Source organism: Erithacus rubecula, assembly GCF_903797595.1.
Source record: "Erithacus rubecula genome assembly, chromosome: 10".
NCBI classification, from domain to species: domain Eukaryota; kingdom Metazoa; phylum Chordata; class Aves; order Passeriformes; family Muscicapidae; genus Erithacus; species Erithacus rubecula.
In genome coordinates, this window is record NC_136662.1 from 3,372,401 (window position 1) to 3,389,576 (window position 17,176).

The window sequence follows — 17,176 nt, forward strand, 5'->3', positions numbered from 1 at the left end:
TTGATTTCAGGCTGTTTTCTGTCTATCTAAAGCAGAAGTATCTCTTCACACTTTCAAAGTAAAAATTGTATTTGACTGTAAAAATTATTATCAGATGTTCCTATGAGAACTTGTTTCCATCTAAAGAGATGCAATATTTACAAGTATTTTTCTGCCTTTCAGGAAGTATTGCACTCCCACCCCTGAAATTCCTTCCATGCTTTCCAGTTCCCTGTAAGAACCTTTCTGTCATTAAGACCTTGCTATGTGCCTGTTTTTTCTTACCTAAGCTTACAGGCAGGAGAGGAATTCACCTGCCAGCACCTTCTTTGAGGTGCCAGTGAAACCAGAGATGTTCACTGGCTCTGACAACAGATCCAACCATCCTTCCCTACTTGAACATGTCATCAACTTCTGAACCCACGTTACAGTGTGTGAGTCCAAGCATAACCTCGTTTGCTTTTCTAAGCACACATGTGGATCCTCTTTCCAGTGCTCCTTCCTGAGGGTAAGAGTCAAATTGTTTCATCCAGGGGCCTTTTGCTGACCTTCATAACTGGCCCTTTGGCTAAACCTGCCTTCTGTGGAAAAGACACATTCAGTTCTCCTTCCCTCCCACATAGCCTGAGACTTTCTATGTGTGGTTTCCCCCTTTGTTTCTTCTACAAATCTTTTCTGTAGCTCCTCACTGTACACATTGATTATCTTTTACAAATTACCTGAATGCACTGGATGTAAACCAGATGGAACATAAACTTCAGACACCTACACAGGCACAGCTATATGCCTAATAAGCTAATTATTGACTTAATAAATTCAGGCCCTTCACAAGGATTATTATTTCAGGCCACAAGCTACTTTACCAGGAACACTTAACTTCTCTAATGTAAATAGTTTACACCTGACTATCTTGGCATATGAGCAGATAAAGCTGAAGTCCATCCACAAAAGACCAACAGACCTGCCCTGGGTCACTCTTATCAGACCTAGAGGCTTTCACTCCCTTGTTAGCTTTACTAGATAAGTGCCACCTTTTGTCCAAAACTGCAAGCACTTTAATGGATTGCCATTCAGATTTAATGGCAGACTTTGCTGCTGCAAAGACATCTCATGACACAAAAATTCCATTGCATCAGCTTGCTAATATCATAAAATTAACTTCAATTTATATCAAAGACCTAAATTCCCAAAATTATTGGTTCTGCAGCACCTCTAGCTCTACGATGAGGATAAGTTCTTAGTAAGAAACAAGGGCTGAGATGAAAGACCTTTGGTAAGCCACAATGCTTCCAGAAGACTTGGGGACTCTTTCTCTCCGCCATGATTTACAAACAATACAAACCTCTGAATTATCTGCTCATGGTGAGTGAGCTGTGGGGCAGCTCTGTGCACCTCAGCAAAAGAGGTGGAAGAAGGTGCACTTAATCAGAGCAGAAAGGGAAGAGGAAGACACAGCTCTGTCCCTTCACACTGTACACACTGATGGCTCGTGTCATTAATAGTACTGCTCCAGGAAACGCACACAGCCTTGGATGAACAGGGCTTTGGGGATTTATCCCATTATTTGGCTTAGGAAGGATAAATACCACCAACACCCAATGGCCAGGATCTGTCTCATTTCTGCCTTCCCAAGAATGGATGGAAACAGCTCCTGCGCAGAGGCTTTGGACGAGACAGAACCAAAGGAAGGGGCGCTGGAGGAGGCTGCGGGAGCCGCAGAGCCCCGGGAGCAGAGGAGGCGCGGCAGGTTTCGGTGTGTCTCCGCTGTGCACTCACAGAAAGCCCCGCAAGCCGGGCGTGGCAGCCCTTGGCACAGGCCGGGAGCCGACCGAGGGTTTCCTGCAGGAGGGGCTGAGAGCGAGCCAGGGCAGCAGCTCCTGTGGCACTGCGAGCCCGGCTCCGGCTCCAGCCTCTGCCAGAGCCGCTGACTCACGGCGGGGGGAGGCAGGACTTGGCAACCTGGGCTGTCTCACACAGCAGCAGGTTTTGTTCTCCAAGGGATAACCCAGGGACTGTGTGGCACAAGGCCAAGCTCCTGAGTCAAGGGCTGCGGTCCTTGTCCCTCTCTGGCCGTTCCTAACAGCAAAGGACCACATCAATTCATGCAGCACACAGGGTTTGACATAGGCTCATCCTCCCTGCTCCCCAGTTGATGGGGCAAGGCTGCACAGGAGTGATGCTGTCCTGCTCCTTCCCCCTGCAGCAGTCAGACCTGGCAGGTCCCAGGAGCTGGGAATATCCACCCGGGACAGGACGCCACTCCCACACAGCACAGCAAAGCCAGGGCTGTGATTCACAGGGGGAACCACTTCCCTTGGGACAGAGGTAATGGCTCCCATTTCCTGCTCTTTACCTCCCCAATTTTCAAGGTTCCCATCCTCACCACAAGCATCACACAGCTTGCACAACAGCATCTGGCCTGCTATAGTTTATAGCCCAGCACTTCAAGGTATTTCTGGTCAGTACTTTAAAGCTGGGATGCATCCTTGTGTGAGAAGTACCCTGGGAAATGCCACCTTCCTTTTGGTAAAATCCTTCAGGAACACCACACATTGCTGTTGGGCATGAAAAAAAGCTCAGGCCTTGAGCTTTATCAAGCCCACATTTTACAAGTGAATAACAAACCCATGGTCTGGCTCCTGTGATGTACTGAACACTGGGACCTGGGCTGGCACTGTAAAGGGGTTGAGTAACCATGTTCAAAGGATAACATGGCATTTCACTGCACTGGGACTGACTGTGACATTAGAGTCAGGCAGGTGAAAGGGCTCAGTGCTGAAGTCTTTTCTGGAGAGCAACTATCTCAAAAAAGGTTCAAAGTATACTCTAAGAGGAGATACAATTAAGATATATTCACCATTTATTTTTACAAATCACCAAATCATAAGATTGGTTAAAGGAACCCCAGAAAGACATGTAGTTCAACCTCCTGCTCAAAGCAGTCAGCTATGAGATCAGACCAGGTCACTCAGGGCTCTGACTGGTCCATTTGCCTTTAGGATGCCTGTTTTAAGCATTCATGAGTTTGAGTTTTGCACTAAAACAGAAGAATTTGCACTTAGTGAAAAAGAAATCATAACAGTCTTTGAAATATCATTGAATATGGTCCACAGACTACCAAGAGTGAATTAACAGCAAAAGACTCCCCAGCACTAATTCCTCTGATTTCCAATCTGCTCTGCTAAAGCAGTGAATAAACTGAGCTCCAGTGGTTGACCCTCTAAATTCTGTAAGTTTGCTTTCCACAAGTGGCAATGCCATTGCCAGCCTTGAGCACACAGGTTTGTACAGTTTACATAGAAACACCCTTGCCAGGAAAATGTATTTGCTTCCTGGCCAAACACACTAACAGTAAAATGTTGGCTCTTTATAAGCTGCCCACAGAGCCTATCCCTGGAAGCAATAAGCTATTGGTTAAAGATTCTTTAGATTCTTAGTGACGTTTCCTGATAATGGTCCCACTTATAAACACAGATTACACATTCTACACAGAGGTTTAACAGCACTGGCTTGTTCTAAAGTGTGCTTTAGCCTGAGTTATCAGAACAGTAGCTGAATTCCTCCTTAGGCAAAAGGGCAAATTCAGATACCTTTAGTCACCTTTTTCCACCACGAGTCTCACTGAATTAACTGAAGATTGATGATCAGACAATGAACAAAGGGTTGAGCCTGCACTGAGGGCTAACACGAGGGTTACCATTATACCATGGGACTTCAGAACACCTCTGTGGTAGAAAGGGCCCCAAGTTTACTACATTTCACCTTCAAATCACAACTTTTCACTGTTTTATCAGTGTGGTTAAAGCAGTGAAACCTTCTGAGGCAGGTAAGTTTCTATTTTCTGAATTCTACAGTTTAACTTAATTCATATACTGGAAGGAAATTGTCCTTGATTTCATTACAACTACATTCAGACAAAGGATTTCAGATGGAATAGTATATAAAAACACCAACACCACTAAAGGTGCTCTGCCTTAATTACATAGTATGGAAGACAGGCAACATTTTTCACTTTAAAAGCTACATAAGGGCACTTCCTGAATTCAGGACTGCTTCTGGCACTCCTCCCACTGTCATTTCATGTGTTTGTCACCCCAAAAACACACATCTTCCAAAGTTCTGGGTGTATGCTGGGATCACAACCAACAGCCAAACAGAAATACCAACTTATTTATTGAGTGGTATTCCCTAAATTTCAACACAACCTGTTCTGGCTACACCCTACCTTGTCTGGTGGGGGCAGGAGCATCCCTTTGCCACAGTTTTCTTAAACTTTTCTTTGCTGTGTTTAGTGTCCTAAGCCTACAGCTGTAAATATTCCTCCCACATTATCCCATTCCATAGGTGTGTGTCACCTCCTGCCTCGTACCCAAGTGTCTATCACCCTCTTCCTTATTGCTCGATCAACGATCCCCTCTAATCACCCTCTTCCTTATTGTCTAAATATTTCCCTTACTGCCATTCACACATGGGAATAAGCTGTTTTAACGTTTTACATGACAGATATTTCAGAAGCCAGCAGCATAAAACTACATCAGAAACACAGACCAGATCTCAGCTACCAACGTACATTAAATGAGCGCATGGCAATCTCCTTTTTCTTTTCTTTTTTAATCTATGCTATCAGTACTCCTAACCCCACCTACTAAATCCACAGCACACACCTAGCAGTGATACAAAAGGAGCTAGAAAACATGTTATAAACCCAGAAAAAAAAAGATGGGGATGGTGTGCCAAATTCATAAAGAGCAGCATTTCATCCCTGCAACTGCAGAATCCAGTTTTATAATTGTTTGTGCTGCTGACTTCCTTCAACACCTGTGACCCTGTTGCTGTGGCCTCACTGCCTGCTGGAAACTTGGCAAAAGACAAGAGAAGAGATATTAGGGAACCAATGCTACATCCTGAGAGAGGCCATAAAGTCCAAAGGTTGAGCAGGATTGCCAGGAGCAGCCTGATAAAGGAAGGAAGCATGTGGCTCTGAGCAGACAAACTGCTGTGCCCAAGTACAGCGTGTTCAGAGCCAGGAGCTGCACCCCAACTCTCCCACACTCCACAGAGCACACACTATCCAGGGACTCTTCTCAAACAGCCCCCTTGAAAATTAGTTATTTTCAGTCCCTTTCTGAAATGAGCATGTGACTGCTCAGTGCCAGAATTTCACAGATCTTACATTTCAAAAAACACTCTTCTTTATTATTTCAAATTAAGGGAGGATGATTTGTTGATTTAATAAAAGAAAAAAAATCCTGTGCAATGCCCCTCCTGAATTACCATATTCAAGCCTTTCCAAAATCTGGCTCCAGTAAAGAACTTGCTCTTAAAAATCTATCAGACTGTAACTAAGCTTGTCACTTGGCATGTGGAATAAATAAGCCAATAATCAGATCCTTCAGAAAATTTCAATTAAACCTCTACAACTGTCTCATAAAACACCCAGCACTTGAAGAGTTTTTATTCAGAAGGAGAACACAGCACCTAAAGGTTTCACAATAGGAAGAGCATGGGGCATTAATAACATTTCCCCCCTCTTTCCTACTCACCACTCGCTCAGTTACACGAGCACAGTGTTTTGTGATGCCACTCTGTGAATCTGAGCAGAAAACCCTTTCCTGCCTTTCAGCACGAATGAAACCAAGAGCCTGGCATGGCCCCACAAAGGACTGAGCAAGCACAGGCAACCAGCAGGACTGGCAGCCAGGGGAGGGAGGAAAAAGGACACGGATTGCTTAGAGCTCATATTGCTGCTGAGCACTTTCTATTATAAAACCATAACCTAATATGCTTTCAAGACTGTGACTCTGAGCTGCTTCCCACCGTGTGTCTCCTTCCCTGTGCGGATCCTACAGGGAACACTCCCGGCGCACCGACACCGCTCCCTGTTGTATTTTCATTATTCACCAAACAAGAGGAAGGAGAAGCCCAGCAATGCCCCTAAACACAACATCTGCCCTGAGAAGCAGCAGCACAGTCCCTAAGGCTGGCTCTCGCTGTGAGTGCAATGCCTGGCTCGGCAGTGCTGTCCTCCCTGGGGAGCTCAGCTGTGGGAAGCAGGAGCAAGGAACTGCCTTTTTAGGACTGTGGCTGAGCGGGGCTGGGAAGCGTGGGGCAGGATCAGGGCCCCCGCAGCAGTTCCCTGGCCTTATAAGGACAAGGGCAGGTATTTTCCCAGGCAGCACACCCAGGTAAGGCCAGGCAGCACTTCCCAGGATCTCCCTGTGCCAGGGGAGACCCTTGGCCACTGCCACACCTGCTCGGTGCAGACCGACGGCCCCGCTGTGCCCAGCCTCAGAGCATTTCAAATAGGCCTTATTAGGAAACAGGGAAGCTTAATTAACTAATTGGAAGATGGTTTTGAGATCTGCAAAGCCAGATGGTTTGTGGGTGAACCATTCTTGATATTAATGTGACATTTTAAGGCATTCACAGCAACATTTTGGAGCGCAAGTCTCTAATGTCAGGCATCTTTTCAGCTGCCTACGTAAGAGGGAAGGTTTCCAGAGGTGAGGAACAACTGGATTCTCCAAGGGCTTTGAAAGAAGGGACAGGGCACCCAAAGCCTCAGACACTCAGCAATTTGTCTAAGCAATCTCTGGGAACACACACAATTAAGACTCTTCCCCAGCTGCCTAAAAATTAAGGCTGCTTGACACAAAAGCCAAAATGTTCTAGTTTCTTTCCGTTTCAGTGAGATTTTTTCTTGTTACCTGTTTTGTTTTTCCACAGCAAAACAAACTGAAGCACTTCAGGACAAATCCATCCATACAGGATATATATGTAAGCAGCCCTGGCCATGAACTCTCCCATGTTGTTGCTCTTTTTAATTTCCTGACTCTGGTTTTTGTAAGTAGAAAGAGGAGGCCGTGACTGAAATAAAAAAAAAAAAAAAAAGTACCCCCTTTCCTCAGGAATATTCATTTTAAAATTTGATTTTTGAATCTTTATCAGAAAAATGGCCACAAAAATGGAGTATTTTTGAGTATTTTTCTTCGGGGAAATAAAAAATGTAATTTCCCTTTAGATATGGTTAAAAAATAATTTGAAGTGTAAAGTTAAAATGAGACACTACCCACCCGGGATTAATCCAGCTTCTCAGTTATGATTATGAAATGGCACATTGAAATTCAAAGAATTTCCAAGATATTTTGCCAACTTAAGTTTTTTGAGGTTAAACTTTGATAACTGCCTGCCTGGAGATGATGAAAAGTGTGGGTTTAGTTGAAAGCAGCTACTTTAAACTTAAAGATATGAGAATGGCTCGACAGTTTTAATCTGTACAATGTTTTAAATCCACAAAGCAGTGTCTGCTCTGCACCCCAAACTACTGCACCCATTTGTGCCTTCAGGTAACAACCACAGCAGGAAGCCCAAAACTTGGATTCCTCTTGCCACATCCCACTTGCAACATAGTGCCAAGAAAATATGGGGGAAGTACTAATTCCCCCTGGGTAATCACAGGGCATCCATTTCTAGGATTCCTAGAGAAATGAGGCCACGGACAACAGGAAAAATTACATGAATTTAATACATTAAGTATGTGACAGTTCTGAGCTCAGACTTGTGTAGGACTTTCTCTAGTTGTTGACTGGGCTGGGATTACATTTCTACAGCTTCAAAGGAGCACCAGGGCAAGGCTACATTCACAAAAGGAATAAAAGTTTTGACACCAGGTTTCATATTGTAAATTTCTCCTTTAAAATAACCTGCTTGCCAAAGCAGTTCAGCTGCCAGAAGGGGAGAGAGGCTGGGAAACTTTATTCCCTTTTAAAAGCAGTGAGCGGGCTGTGCTGCTCAGGTACACAAGGCAGCACTCCAGAACCAGGGAGCACTGGCTCATTAGGAGCAATTAAAAACAAAATTCTGAGGGGACTTTAAAAACAACAACTTCCCAAAACAAAACATGCATATGTACCACATGCATTTGTTTATGCAGCTGTAATGAGTGATGAAATCCATTTATGAGCTGAAGTCACAAGATTCTAAGCAGGTCTTTGTTTAATCTCAGTAAGTCATGACATTTCCCTACTACTTATAATAATGGGATTTGGATCAACATTTTCAAACTTCTGCACCTGTTTTTTAACACTACTCACCAACTGCACTTCTCTGCTTCTCTGCAGACAGAAGAGGTTGTTCTGGAGGCTCCACTTTGATCAAGGACCTAAAAAACAGATACAGAAACCTGGGTTTAGTTGAACACATGCCTGCAGTTCTTGAATTCAGCACATCTTCTGCAGTTCTTACTCAGACTGAGACTCTGGGCAACCTACAAAGAGCGTAAATAAAAATCAATGAGACCATTAGTGGGATGAATACTTAGAGCATCAGCCCTTCTATAACCACAAAGTCTGCCCAGATGGATGCCCTTAAAAGACTTTCAGAAGGTTTGCTCCAGACAATGGCTCTCGTTCCAGCACGTTGCTGTGACTTGGGAGAATAAAATGAAGATAAATGCAGCTGTTTCTGCTTACATTAATGCAGCATTAGTGCCCTCAGTAACAAAGGTAGGACAGCGTATGCAGGAAAATACAAGGTTCAGCACAAATAACTATTAAGTTACATGTTTTGTGTATTTATAAACTGTGCTAGGCTTTAGATGTATTATTATATAGCTTTAACATCAGTAATCCTGCATATAAATCAAGACCATGTTTTTAGCTTTGATATTAAGTAGAAGAAAAAGGGCAAGACCAAAGATATTTGGCACTGCTGCTTTTGTCATTACCCTGCTATTAGCTTTGCAAACAGCTCTGATGTTTTGTGAGGATCAGATCAAAACTAAATGAATACAGGTCCACTGGTAATACAAACAGACTGACTTTGTGTTAGTTCTTTCAAGAAGGGAAAAAAGGTAAGACTACTGGGCTGAACAAAAAGTCAGTGTACCAAAGGTACCAGGACAGGGCATCCCAGACAGAGAAAGTTTTCTGGGCCTGTGAGGTGTGAGGGAAATTGTTGCTCCAATACCTTTCTCTGTTCTGTCTCTCCTTTGGCCCATTCACCTCCTGCTCTCCAGAGTCCCAAAGGAGCCAGGAGTACAGGTGGATTTGATGTGCCAGAAAACCAAGATGGCAGGAGAATATAAGGACAATGCAAGAACCTTTCACCTGGAATGTTTTGTTCCAAGCAGCCTCTTTTTTATGTGCAAAAGCATAAAGTACAAGACAATTTAACCAGCAGCTTTGACTCATATTTAGGAAGTCTCTAACAAGGCCAAAGTTAAATATGCATAACCAGCAAAGTCTGGCACTGGCACCAACACAGTGTGTTCCTACTCCTTGCAATTTTTACAATTATTTTTGTTGATGTAGGAAAATAATATGCATTACTGCCTCAGAAATCTATATATGCTAGCTATACTCATAGGAAAATAAACTTAAATGCTATCTTCCTACCTAAATTCAAAGTCTATAAGGATTATATTTTCTATTTCTCCATTTCCAAAGTCCTCTTCAGTGATTTTCCTCTCTCTTTTGGGATCTACTATACTAGAATGTCCAAAAGAAAACAGCTGTAACAAGTCAGAGTAACAACTGAAAAACACATATCAGTAAAAACCATTCTTTAACATCTAAGCCCACATGAACTAAACCCAGCTGAAAACTTCTGAGAAGTTAAATTAAAGTAAATAACTGTGAGAGTTAAGCAAACAGTTCCCTTACTGGATTTGCTATAACTGACTAAAACCTTTCTTCCTCTTTCCACATTAAAGGAGAGTCCTAAAACCACATTTTGCATATTTTATTAGCTCAAACCTTTTCTAACCTGATTCCCAGGTCAGACCAAGTCTAAAGAAACTTCAAAAAGTAAATCTAAGATTGTTCTAAAATAACAAAATGCAGTGGAGTGTGAACAACAGGACTATCAATAAATGTCTACTCTTATTCCCAGACCCAGAGTGGAATGCTAAAGAATTTTAGCCCCCAAGATTTACAATTTATTGAACTGAATTTGCACGCCAGCTTTAGCAATCAATGCTACCCATCTGATGCCTCTGAATACTTTCACCAGAAAGAGGAACTGCACACTTGGAGAAAGAAAAACATTTCTGTAATTGCTTTAAAAATCACAGTTGAAAGTTTCTTGAAAGGTCAGAAAGCAAGTTCTCCTGGTAGACAGAGATTAGCAGCAGAGGGTAGGCAAGGTGCTCAGGGTGTATGGGAAGGGTAATCCATCAGATTGATAACACCACTATGTATATGGGACAATTATATCTTATCTCCCCAGCCCTGCAACCAAAATAAACCCCATAGAAGCCTTGGAGTCTGCTTCTGTTGTCTTAAAGTACACACCCCTCAGGGTGGCGACCCAGGACACACCACACGCCTTTTACCTCATGTAAGACAAAAGCAAAACAAATATAATCAGTATTTTTCCTTTTAGGACTCTCACTGAGCCTCTTTGATGTGTTTTCCCTAATCGTTTTCTCTTTTTAATCATCACACTCAGGGGTTTCTCTGAGCTTATTATGGTTTAGGTTTTATGTAACCTTCCCAAGCTCCCAACACAGCAACTGCTGTAACAGTACACAGCAACTCTACACCAAGGAATACCTTGGCCAAATGAAACCAAAAGGGAAATTTAGATGAGTACATTCTGCTTAGGTTGGAATTTTGGCTCAGACACAAGAGTTCACACTCCTGGTCTTGCAAAAAGAAGCTCTAATGGAGATACTGAAAATGAAAGTATCTCTTCTACTTCAAAGCTGAAAATCCGGCTGCTTCTACAAAGTGTTTTTCTGCTCTGGGAAATTTTACTTATCTACACCCATTCATGAAGGGGAAATCCTTGGTCCTGCAAGTTACCTGCGGGTTTGCCATTCACTTGACTAGACCTGAGACTCTACCAGCATGATTTACTGGCATAAAACTAGTTAAATTTACATTTCAAATTTCCATGTGGCTGCTTGCCAATATTTCTTTGTCTTAGGAGCAATTATTCACATTTACACTTTAACTTGATTCTCTTTAGCAACATTCCTATTTACATAGATAATACTTCAATGGATTACTACATTCTTTTCAGTTTTACCTAAAAGGTGCACTGGTGTCCTATAGCTCAAAATTTTTCCTGATCCACTATTAACAAAATGGCTCAATTTATGACAGACACAATGCAAAACTCACATAAATGGAATATCTACGAAACGTCTGGTAAACAGCTGCCCCCCGTCTAAGCTGTCAGTAGATGAGGTTCTAGAGTCAATTTCCATTTATCAGCTAAGAATTACTGTTATCACCGATACTCATTTCTGTTGTTCCATTCCATGACGCTGCCCAGGGAGGAAGCAGGAGCTGGGACAAGAACTGGAAACATTTCCTTCACGTGGGAAGGTGCCCTGCTAAGAAACTGCTTATTGAACCTGACAGCAGGCGTATAAACAACATTAGAGGGAGTGTTCACACATGTACTCCCAATAAAGGAGAGGACAAGGCGGTGAAAGTCAGAGCTATTACAAGACAAATACAAATTAAAGACATTGTTTTTAATCTCCGGGATACTAAAATGTGTTTAGAGAGCTCCCATTGTTTGGGGTACGAGGGAGGGAAAGAAATAAGCTCTGATGAGACTTTTCTTATGGTCTCTGTCACCTTTTGTGGGGAAAATCATTGCAGAGAAAAGCAGGACAGGATTTTGAAACTAACTGAAAAGGACTTGCTAAAAGGTACTTTGGTCTCTGTAAAACTTTCCATAGGGCCTGAAAAAGCACCCTGAGCACGTCCTTTATCACACAGTTTTGCATATGAAATGATGTTTGTTTCAGAAGCAGTTGTATATTTTTACCTGGGGGGTTATTCCCGTCAATTGTCCCCTGATTACTGATCTGTGAGAAGCAAGTGAAGGTCGAAGAGCTACCACAAAGATAGAAGTACAACTATTGAAGTTCATGGGATTTTCAACTTTCCCCCTCCTTCCCCAAAAACTTTCAGTCTTGAGTGAACACTGCCATATATATTTTTTTGTTTGGCTGCCTGGTGGGCCACCTGAAAACCATCAGCACTCTGAGAAGAAAGCTGCTATGGTTTATTCGGAATTTCCTTAACCCGAAGTCCTGCTGTGCATTGCCATTTGCCAGAAAGGTGCATTGTTCTATCAGCACCCCTATCAAATTCAGGAGCAGAGCCGCGCTGTCGGGACGTGCAGCAGCTCAGATCGGCCGGGCTGTTGCAATCCTGTTGCAATCCTGTGCAGAAAACAGAACGTTAACACTGGCATGCTGCTCCCACGCCCTCCCCTCTGCAGGCTTCCCATTAACTCCGTGACACCCTGCGAGGCACAGGATTTATTTACACAACACCGCTCTTGAGACGGGCCTTTGTTCGGCTGCGATGTTGACAAGGCTTAGGAAGCGCTACCCGCCAGTGTAAAGGTGTATTAAACATCAACTGAGGATGAAAGAAATGCTTTGAGACTCGCTTGATGGAGTTTCCAGCTGCAGCACAATTCTCTTTTAGCCAGGAGCTGCTGGGACAAACTAGGGAAGCTGCTGGATTTCACAGGCAGCAGTGGCTGGCGCTCGCACGGTGGTTCCACGAGGACTTGAATCCGGGATATGTGGTGACACCCTGAAAAGAAGCAAACTCCTCTGAGGTTTTTGCTGGGCTGGACTGAGCGGGCGATGTTTCCCAAGAGCGTTCACCTCAGGCTGTGTCAGCGCCAGGGAGGGGACAGCGTGGGAGCCGGAAAAGGCAGGACGGGCTCTGTGTCAGCAGGGCCGGCCGAGCACACGGCGAGCCCGACGTCACTCCCGGCTCTGCTGATTTACATCTGCTCGGGAGCGCTCCTCGCTTCTCCTTAAAAAGCATTGCTAGATGGAGAGCAGCTTACAACACAACAGCTTACAACACAAAACTGCCAGGGAGGCTCCGGGGCAGGTTTATAGGGTGGAGGTGACCAAAGGGCTGCCGCTGTGGCACCCATCCTCTTCCCTGAGGGGGGTATAAAGCAGGAGAATTCCCGTGTTTCACGTGGTCATCTTCTTGCCAAAGGTTTGGACTCGGGAATAGGGCTCATTCTTTAGGAAATGACCAGTGGGAAGGTAGAGAGGTGCTGGTGGCTCTGTCTCAGCATCCCCCCTTCTGGGAAGCTGCCATGTGATAATTCCTCCTACATGAACAACTCCAAATCATTTTCAGAGATTCTGAATGTAGAGAAAACAAAACAACCACCATGAAAAGCAAGCCCTTAGCAACTGGAAGATATTTGGTCAGAAAAGTCAAAGAGTGATCAGAAAGCCTAACTGGCATAAATCTATGCTCCACACAGTCCTGGGTCAGATTCAAAATGCATTACAAGGCTCATGAACCAATAAAAATGCCATTGATTGATAGCCTAAAAGCAAATGGGGACAGTAGCGAATATTTTATACAAGAACTTAATCCTAGATCTTTTTTCAGATGAAAATCCATTGCTTCCCTGTACTTATTCCTTAGTGCATTTTAAAAAATAAAAATAGTTCATACCCTTTTCCAGCATTTATTCCCCTCAGATATGCCTGCTTTACTAGGTCTTCAGTCTCATTATGTCCATTTTACAAGGACGGAAATCAAGCTGCAAAGATGTTAAAGGTGATTAAAGGTCATTTAGTACAGAGGCAAAAGCAGGGAAGAGTGCAATTCCCATTTGAGTTGACTCTCTTCTCCTGTTTTTCCTCTTTGGGTATACAGAAAATAAGATTACTTTTCATTAAACTCACAAGGTTATATTAAAGAGGTGAACAATTTTTTTTCCAAACTTTTAAAGTTTTCTTAGTTGTCTTGAAGGGAAATATATTCCTCACCAGTACTGCTTAAGGGTTAGGTGAATACTCTGCTTACCAATAACATAAATGGAAAATATACCCTGTTCTTATTAATATTTATGCAATAATCCAGGGGTGAAATTGGCTATCATTGAACTGACCTCAGATCTCTGACATAAATGCCTATTTGAAGCACCTGGCAATGGGCTGGGAGCATCCACACCCAGAAGTGCTTTGTCTGGGCTTGCAGCTCTGCCAGCCACACACCTTTTCCTACACCGCTGCAGGAACTGGGAAACAACAGCACAAAACGTGCTTATGTAGAGCAAGGCTACGTTGTTCCATTAACTCTTACAACACACGTGCTTCACCTCCCTCACATGACTTACCTGAGCCCACAGCCCTTTCCTCACTCAACAGAAACCTCTGGAAATCTCTGCATGCTGCAGCTGGTTCCCAGCTCTCTGAATACCACACAGACACTTCTGGAATGGCTTTCTAGTTGTTTCATATTAAAAAAAAAAAAAAAAAAAAAAAAAAAAAAAAAAAAAAAAAAAAAAAAAAAAAAGTAAAATTTAAATCAATTGGAACTGCAATTCACAGCCATGACAGCCTTTAGGCTTTTGCTTTAGCGCTGTCCTTTTATTCTGAAAATTCTCCTTGATCTTATGAACTTGTTTTTAACATATTCAAATGTTATGGCTTTTTACATGTTTCATATGTTCTCAACAGACTGTAAACAGTCCTGAGAGCTGAGCAACCCATCTGCTAAAGGCACTACCAGCTGCTCATGGACTTGCTCTAGCACACATGGGAACAGTGATCCTGAGTTTGTTGTAAAAACACAAGATCTCAGGTAGTGACCCTTATGATTCTGGGCTACATTTCCCATCTCTTCTTCCTTCTGAAATAAGGGAACATAGAGATGCTCTAGTGTTGGCAGATGCATACAATTTTCACCACAGAACAATTTTGAGAGGTTGAGCATCCTGGCTCTTGTCCTGTGGGAGTCCTGAGGGTCTGCTGTGGGTGAGCCTGGGACATTCCCAGCCCGTGAGGGGACAGAGGTGGCCAGACAGGGAGGAGCAGCTGCGTCATTGTGTGACAGCTCAGCTGGGATCAGAGATCAGGTTGTTGTTTATTAATCAGGTGGGACAGAGGGAGAGAAGCAGTTCAGCAGCACCTTCTCCAAAACAGAAACCTTGAACTCTGCTTGTGCTTCCAGGCACTGTCCTTCCCAGGCCATGCCCTTTCCTCCCTACATTGCCTTCCTTGGCTCTTTGGCAACCCTAACTGCTCCCACACCATGACTCCAACACAAATGACTGTCATCCACAGTGAATGCTTCCATTTGAATTACGTGAGCAGGCACTCTGTAAACTTCCCCACAGGCTCCACCACACTAATCCCTGGGAAGGAGCAACCTGCAGGACCAACTTTCACTCTTGAATGCTTTCTCTGTTTGCTGCTCCTCCTGCCAGAGCCATTACCCGAATTCAGACAGGTGTCCTTACATCTGTCACCCACCAGCCACGGCTGACATTCAGGACAGGAACTTGCTGTCTGTGTCCAAGACTGAGCCCACAGCACAAGACAGGAAAGCCTGATTGCTCCCTGGAAATCCCTGAGCTCTGTGCTGCTTTTCATTGGGCAGTTTTGGTCTCATGCAGACTGGCTTCCTCCGCTTCTCCTGTTGCAAGTACTGCTTTATCCCAGGTTGCCAGGAGCCTACTGTGCCAACAGCTGCTAAGACAGAGCAAGGTGTCAACTTTGACAGGATGCCAGATTGTTTATTAATTAAAGATTTAAACCCTCTGCATCCGTTCTGAGACCCTAATCTAAACCGAGCTATTTCACCAAGGGCTCTGAATGGTTAAATCCAGTTATTCTGAGGTTGGCAGTTATTCTGATTCTGGCAGCCACAAATAAATCCATTTTGTTGACACTACTGTCTGTTTATTGAAATACCCAAAGACCACAAAGCTAACTTCAGTTCTCTACAGCAAAACCCCACCTCAGTAATACAGGAACACATGCACACTTCCAGCAGGATCTTTCCCCCTGAACACAATAAATATCTTTTCAAAGGCATTCACCTGCTTCCCCAGCACTCAGCATCAATATGCTTCTATTTGTATGGTACATTTTTCCTGCTGCCAGCTCCCAATGCCAAGCAGAGCCGTCTGCTTCCCATATGCCACCCGTCCTCCAGTGCCTCCTCTCCTGCTTACCTTCCCCCTCTGGGCTCCCACTGTGGATCAACTGCTACTCTGCCAGCCTTCTTGGTGTGTAGAGGATTTTTTCAACTGCAAGCTCCACAGGATGGGAACTCTGCCCAACTCTCTATTTCCCGGAGCACCAGCTATGGTGTGATATAGAAATAAAGAGCACAGAGACAATTATTGGTGTGACATTTAGATTTGTAACATCCCAAACATCCTTATAGAGCAAGGTGTCCCTGCCCAGGGCAAGGGGGTTGGAACAAGATGGTCTTTAAGTTCCCTTCCAACCCCAGCCATTGCAGGATTCTAAAAATCACAGGAAGCAAGGCCCAAGGGCTCCTTTCAGACTCATCTCTAAACAATGTGGTTAACTTCTACTTACTCAGGGTTTTGATCAAAAATTAAAAAATATATACAACTGCTTGTAAAAAAAATTGCCAAGTTCATTACTTATTTAAAAATATATTTCTGAGCACTTGCAGTGAGCACTGAAGTCCTCTATAGCACAATAGTGAGAAATTCAGTGCAACCAGTGAAGAGTGAAGAGGTCATCCCATCCACTTTAGAGACAATCCTATCACATCTTTCACTCAGATGTTGCTGTGCATCAACATCCAGAGTTTGAATTGCTCAGGCAGCATTCTTAGGAAAATGGAAAATGTTTTTAGTGGTTCCTCCCTCACTTCTGCAGCCTTTCTGTGTGTTTACAGCACTGCTGTCCTGCCCCACAGGTAACCCAACAGGTCTTGCAAAGCCTCCTGACTTTGCCCCACCTCCATCATTCACAATCTTGTCTCTCTAACCTACTCATTTTCCCCCATTCCACAAACTATTAGTTTCAAAGAAATTCAGAGATTAATTAAAATGATTGGTGGGATGAGTAGGTGAGGGGGACAGGCTAAAGGGCCTGACAAGAAGAAAGATGAAAAGGACTAAGTGCGTATGGCTTGGTTATGCGATGACTAATGGAGGGTGGAGGAGATGGACACGATATTCATTTACAAGTGCCTGTGGTTCTGAAGAGCATTTTTCATGTGCAAAATGAAGACTGGCTCAAGACTGGCCGATTTTTTTAGAGTTTTGGTTCCAGAGTTCTCCATGTCAAGTTGTGAGTCCCACTTTTCCCCCAGCTTATGCATTCCCACCTTTTCCCCGTGTCCCCAAATGTATCGATTTGTTTTTATTTCACACTCAGTTCCTGGATCTCCACCTGGCCACAGGAGTCCTGCAGGGA

General features: G+C 43.7%; 1 long non-coding RNA gene across 2 annotated transcripts in view; it reads right to left on the reverse strand.

The window, feature by feature from the left end:
- Nucleotides 1-8,232, reverse strand: part of LOC306806047 — a 103,920-nt gene extending 95,688 nt beyond the window's left edge. The window contains exon 1 of one of the 2 annotated variants that reach the window (XR_013775372.1): nt 8,073-8,230. This is a non-coding gene — a long non-coding RNA (uncharacterized lncRNA). Of the gene's footprint in view, nt 1-8,072 lie in introns of both variants that reach the window. The other variant, XR_013775373.1, reaches the window with a different exon arrangement.
- Between the last annotated feature and the right edge of the window lie 8,944 nt (nt 8,233-17,176).